Raw genomic sequence first — 7,150 nt, forward strand, 5'->3', positions numbered from 1 at the left:
TAAAATTTTTTAGTGTTTTTAAAATCTTTATTTATAAAAAACAAAAAAACAAACGATAATAACTGTTCAACCTCTCCCGGACATCGATAACGAACCTTCCCATATCAACTCCTCTATTTGCTCATCCAATCCGGACAACGTGGTAACCAGTCGCTCCGTCTCGGCTCTCGTCATAGCGAGTTCCTGTCTGATGATTCGATTGCTTTCGGATATCGACTCGAGATGGGCTCTCATGCGAGCGATCTCCATGTCGCGTTCGGCAACGGCCGCTGCCAGACGGCCGGTGTGATAAGTTGGCTTTTCGGCTTTGAGCATTTTTCGTCTTTCGTCTAACCGGCAGTTTTGAAATAACATGTAATTTTGGTAATCCATCGGCTTTTATGAGTTAGGATTAGGGTCGTCGTCGTCGTCGCGTAAGAACAAGTGCGATAAGATTCCTGTTAAGAACGCGATCGAACAGGCGACGTTGAAAAAGTTTTCAAAAAAGACCAGAGTCTCCCCGCACACTCACCGGACGTCGGCGTCGACAACTTGTTCACGATGACGTACAGCTGTATCTTTCCGCCCGAATCCGTCGACGGAGCCATGATCGTCTTGAGATAGTTGTCGCCGTGCGTCCGTCTGAGCCGGCGGTGCAGGTATTTCAATGAACACGATCCGTCCAGCGTTGTCTTGAAGGTTTGCACGGACGGAGTTTCGAATGCGCACTCTCGGACGTCGTCGCGAACGCGATCCTCTTCGTCGTCTTGCAGTTCGTCGCTGGGCACTCTGGCACTTGTCGAATATCACGTTGAAGGAGATCTTCTTGTTTGCGGATTTCGGTTTGTGGACGTGTACGGCCATTCCCGTAGTCGCGGCGAGTCCCTCCAGTTTCGTGAGATCGATCTCGGTCCTGCCGTCCGTGACCAACTTTCCTCCGAACATGTCGTCGTTTATCATGACCGGTTCGACGCTCCGACAGTGCAAACCCGGGGGTAACGAAGCCAAGAACGATCTCCACGCGTCCATCAAGAATCTTTAGCTAACCTGATAGGTAACTCGTATTCCGAATCTCCGGATATCACGTTCGTTCCGATAGATTTGCCGGCCGGCAACACGACGAGGTCGCCCGTGGCCAATAACGCACGGCGCGGCGCGTACGTCTTGCCCCGGTGTTGGAGAACTATGGATAGTAGTGTGAAAAGGATCACCACGGAGAGCGAAACGTTCATCTCGGACGTGCACACGTTAAGCGAACGCGACGCTAATGTTCCTCGACTCGAGGGAGTACGTTCGCCACGTGGCGAACAGGCGCGACGCTTGCATGTTATACACATCTAGATGTGTATAAGAGACAGTGCGTAGGGTGAACGAGGAATTCAAGAATGCCGAACTCTATCTCCTGGACGAGGAGCAATGTCGACGAGTCAGGAAGACCTTCGACGATCTACCGATGTGCATGTGCATCCTGACGAGATTGAGTAAGGCAATATCGGTGCGAGCCATGTTCGAGCACGGTATGCGCTCTAACGTGGGCACCGTCGTGCACGGAGAGTCGACTGTGGAGATGCCCTGGCCGTCGGAGGACGTGGTCGCCGCGTTCTGCGAACGGTACGAAGCGCACCTCGACCGGTTCGTGCGCGACGTCATCAGATCGGTGTGGATATACGGGTTCGTCGCGACTTCGTGTCGCGACGGAATCCCGGTCGCGGTGGACTTGGACGAATGTCTGGTGTTCAGAAATCGGGAAGGCGTCCTCCACGTCAGGTCCGTCATGACCGAGGAAGCGCTCGCCGTCACGATCGTACATAGTCCAAGCGTTGACGGTCGACTTCGAAGCGCCGTGTCCTACCTGGCCGTCTGTCACGAGAACGTCAGGGCGCTGACAGACTACAACCTGGCCGCAGTCAGAAACTCTGCCGTGAACTTCATCGTGACCGGTCCCAGGGACGAGCGAAAGACTCCGGACGCCGACTACGAAGAGGACGAAGATCGCGTGACGGGTGCGGCTGTCGAAAATCTCGTCCAGGCAAGAACGATCGGAGTTCCGCGGGCGGCTTCCCTACTGAGCGACGCGTGAAAGGCCGCCGCCGTGGACAAGGAACAGAAGCTGCTCGCCGACCTTGCGCGGTGCCGGAGGGAGAAGGAGAATCTGAGGAGCAGCTTGGCAGCTCAGAGGCACGGAGGGATGCACGGTCTTCCCGACGTCGCCACGGAGGACGTGGGAGACGAGAGGAGCATGCTGGCGTGCGAGTTTAACGCGAAGTCTTACTCCGGAGTCGAACAGGCGACCCACGCGCTCGACGTACTCGTCAGGAACGTCCTGCTCGATTCCGTCCCTGCCGACGTCGCAAACACGCATTCGTCGACTTCCTCGACCGCGATATCGGCCAAGACTCTACACCAAGTAGTGGACGCGTGTTCGAAATCATGGCAGGAATTCCTGACGACCGTGGTACTCGCGCAGTGGACGAAGGAGACCGTCATACCGTTGAAACCCTGGGTCAAGAGAGGAATTCAAGATCTGGAGACGATGATGCCGCTGCTGTCTTGCCTGACGTTCGCGTGCGGTAGGCGCCTTCTCGCCGAGATGCTGGACGTTCCGAAATACGTTTTCTGTCGAGAGAAAGTCTTTGTGCTAAATTAGTAAAATAAAATATATTCCAAAATAAAATCACGAAATATCTCGTATTTTTCTATTGTTTGTATTTGTACGAGGCCGGTGTAGATTCGACTTTCCTGGAATTTTGAAGAGTCTGGACTTAGAAAAAAAATTTCGACTTTTCTGGACTTAGAAAAAGTTCGGAAATTACACAATCGTGTACCTGACTTGAAGAAGGACGTCGCCAACACATCGAATGTGCGAATCGAAGACGTCGTGGACGCGTCCGCGATCCTCAGACGGACTTCGAGTGCACAGACGCCTCCTCGGATCTCCTACCGACGGTGAGTAGGTGGACGCGTCCGCGATTCTCAGACGGACTTCGAGTACACAAACGTGTCCGCGATTTTCAGACGGACGTCGAGCACACGAACGCCTCCTCCGATCTCCTACCGACGTCGAGTACGCGGACGGGTCCGCAAATCTCATACGGACGTCGAGTACACGGACGCGTCCGCGATTCTCAGACGGACTTCGAGTACACGGACGCGTCCGCGAATCTCAGACGGACGTCGAGCACACGAACGCCTCCTCCGATCTCCTACTGACGTCGAGTACGCGGACGGGTCCGCAAATCTCATACGGACGTCGAGTACACGGACGCGTCCGCGATTCTCAGACGGACTTCGAGTACACGGACGCGTCCGCGATTCTCGGACGGACGTCGAGTACACGGACGTGTCCGCGATTCTCAGACGGACGTCGAGTACACGGACGCCTCAGCGGATCTCCTACCGACGGCGAATACGCGGACGCGTCCGCGATTCTCAGACGGACGTCGAGTACACGGACGCCTCTCTATTTCAACTTTTTTTTCTGAAACTGGAAATAATTTGTGTCCGCGGCCCGACGACGGACGTGGAGTAAGCGGACGTCCAGTAGACGGACGTCGAGTACACGTACGTGGAGTACAAGGACGGATGTCGAGTACAAACTCGCGTCCTCGTCCTGCCGACCGACCTCGAGTACGCGGACGTCCAGTAGACGGACGTGGAGTACACGGACGGATGTCGAGTACACAATCGAGTCCGCGACTCGCCGACCGACCTAGAGTAAGCGGACGTGGAGTAGACGGACGTGAAGTAGACAGACGTGGAGGAGACGGACGGATGTCTAGTACATACTCGCGTCCGCGACTCGCCGACCGACCTCGAGTACACGGACGGACGTCGAGTATACGGACGTAGAGTACGCGGACGGATGTCGAGTACACCGACGTGTCCTCCACTCGACTACCGTCGTCGCGTACGCCGTTACAAATTTTATTTCTCTATTTCAAATTTGGAAAAATTTTCTTAAACTTGAAATAATTTTAGTCCGCGACCCGACGACGGATTTCGAATACGCGGACGTGGAGTACACCGACGGACGTGGAGTAGACGGACGGATGTCGAGTACACACTCGCGTCCGCGACCCGCCGACCGACCTCGAGTACGCGGACGTCGAGTAGACGAACGTCGAGTACATGGACTATTTCAAATTTGAAATTTTTTTTCTGAAACTGGAAATAATTTGTGTCCTCGACCCGACGACGGACGTCGAGTACACACTTGCGTCCGCGACCTGCCGGCCGACCTCGAGTACGCGGACGTCGAGTAGACGGACGTGGAGTACACGGACGTCGAGTTTTCGGACGTCGAGTACTCAGACGTCGAGTACTCGGACGTCGAGTACGCGGACGTCGAGTAGACGGACGTCGAGTACATGGACTATTTCAAATTAGAAAAACATTTTCTGAAACTGGAATTAATTTGTGTCCGCGACTCGACGACGGACGTCGAGTACGCGGACGTGGAGGACACGGACGGACGTCGAGTAGACGGACGTGGAGTACACGGACGGATGTCGAGTACACACTCGCGTCCGCGACCCGCCGACCGTCCTCGTGTACGCAGACGTCGAGCAGACGGACGTCGAGTACGCGGACGTGGAGTACACGGACGGATGTCGAGCACACACTCGCGTGCGCGACTCGCCGACAGACCTCGAGTACACAGATTTCGAGTACACACTCGCGTCCGCGACTCGCCGACAGACCTCGAGTACACGGACGGATGTCGAGTACACTCGCGTCCGCGACTCGCCGATCGACCTCGAGTACGCGGACGTCGAGTAGGCGGACGTCGAGTACACGGACGGACGTGGAGTACACAGACGGACGTGGAGTAGACGGACGTGGAGTAGACGGACGAATGTCGAGTACACACTCGCTTCCGCGACACGCTGACCGACCTCGAGTACGCGGAAGGACGTCGAGTAGACGGACGAGGAGTACACGGGCGGATGTCGAGTAGACACTCGCGTCCGCGACCAGCTGACCGACCTCGAGTACGCGGACGTCGAGTAGACTTACTTGGAGTACACGGATGTATGTCGAGTACACACTCGCGTCCTCGATCAACAACGAACGTCGAGTACACGGAGTGTTCGCGACTCACCGAATGACGTGGAGTATACGGGCTTGTCCGCGATTCTCCAAATGACGTCGAGTACACGGACGTATCCTCAACCCGCCAAAGAATATAGACCGACCTCTCGGGTACACCGATCGAGTACGCACCACACGTGACCGTGTCCTCCGTCCGGTTCACATGTTCGTCCGGTTCACAGGTTCGGCTTCTCTGGACTTAGAGTACACGGACGTACGTTGACTGCACGCTCGTGACTGCGACCCGCCGACAGACGTCGAGTGCGCGGACGTGTCCGCGATCTCCAACGAATGTCGAGTACAAGGAGGTGTTCGAGACGCGCTCACGACTCTGAGACCGTCGTCGCGTACACCCTTCTTGGTGACCGACGTCGCGTACGCCGTCCTGTACACGACCGAGGTCCCCTACACCGTCGTGCGGATCGAAGACTGTGCGGTTTGGAAGGGACTTGTCAGCCGACAAGGTTGTAGTGTTTGTGATGTATTTTTGACTAAAATAAAATAAGAGAAAATTCACACAAATTTAATTTTTTTTTTTCAAATTCTTTTATTTCGTCTCATTCACTGTTCTTTTTCTTCCGGTTGGTTCTTCGTCGGGTCGCCGTCTTTTACGTAGTGGTAGTCCGTTTTCCACAGGGAACCTCTCATTATGTCGAAGTTCGCCCTCCCGATTAAGGTCTTGCAATCCCGCAAACTCTTTTCGCGCACGAACGATATCCATCCTCGATGTTGACGAGTGCCGTCTTCCCCTATCTTCCAGGACGTTCTCACGTACTGCACGCGGAAAATTTCTCTGGCCACCTCGTCCGTGATCAGCGTTTCCAAAAATTCCACTTCCCTGTATTTAGCGTCGTCTAACGTGAAACACCAATGCAGGCTTTTCGCTTCAGCAACCGATCCGACCTCCGCGTTGGAAGACATGGTGTCTGAGTGAAGACAAATGCCTCGTTGGGCGTGTATATATCTTCGAAAGTAAAGATGTTTTTGGATTTTGACGTTAGCAGACAGGGAGAAGAGATGGATCCGCCTTTGAGCAATTACCTGATAATCGGAAGGGACGAATCTTGGGAACGGGAGATCTTTACGTTGGTGAAGAAGAAGAACCCAAATGCGAAGGTGACGTGTCGGCACTACGTTCCCGTCGAATCCGAATTATCCGAGACGGTCGCCGACGACGAATCGAGGGTTGTCGGCGGTCGAGAGGAGACGACGATGCCTGGGTCGAAGAAGGAGGAGCGGGTACACGTTGATTTTTAGATTTTGATAAGAGTTTGTCCAGCTTACACGAAATGTCACTCCTCTATAGATCCATTTTAATTTGAGTATTAAAGCATAAAAGGCTAAATGATTAATCGGATTTCCATTCGCGATGGAGACTTTAAGACTGGAACGGTTTGTAAAGGCTGCGAGCGGTCTGCTTGTGATCGAACGTCAGATTAAATTTCTGGTATATCTCACCGAAAATGCAATTTGATTCAACAATAAACAAAGAATTGACACATTATATGTTTGTTTGTTTCATTTTATTTTTACTACTATGATTTGGCAAAGCAGACATATTTCTTTCTTATACACCAGATTACATTGGATGGATTTTCGTAACTCTCATGTCATTTTCATAAGTGTTAATTTAAAGAAATTTAAAATAAAGTTACACTGTTCTCGTTGCCTTTTTTTTAATTAGTAAAACACATCGTATAGAATCTACATGGATGCAAAAAGAAACATATTTTTTGTTTTTATTTTCTTTGTTAACACTTGAAAATTACAGTCCCTTCGTCGAGTTTATCCTTCCTGAGACGTTCGACGATCGGAGTTCTGCACATGGAACACGTCGTCGTACGACATGCGCACATAGCGCACGAGATCATGTGCCCGCAAGGTTTTGTAACGACGGCTACGGGAGCATCGTAACATATAGCGCATGTTTCTTCTTCCGACCATTTCTTCTCAGGTATACCGAGTATGTCGTTCATCTTTCTGGTTAACGTTCTTTCTTCTTGGAGGATTTTCCCGACGCTTGTCTCGCAGGATTCGAATGCAATTTCGTACTCCCTTATTCTTTTCGCACGCTCTTCTT

The sequence above is a fragment of the Anneissia japonica genome, unplaced genomic scaffold (assembly GCF_011630105.1).
Source record: "Anneissia japonica isolate Jap-2015-1 unplaced genomic scaffold, ASM1163010v1 scaffold287982_len162305_cov178, whole genome shotgun sequence".
NCBI lineage: Eukaryota > Metazoa > Echinodermata > Crinoidea > Comatulida > Comatulidae > Anneissia > Anneissia japonica.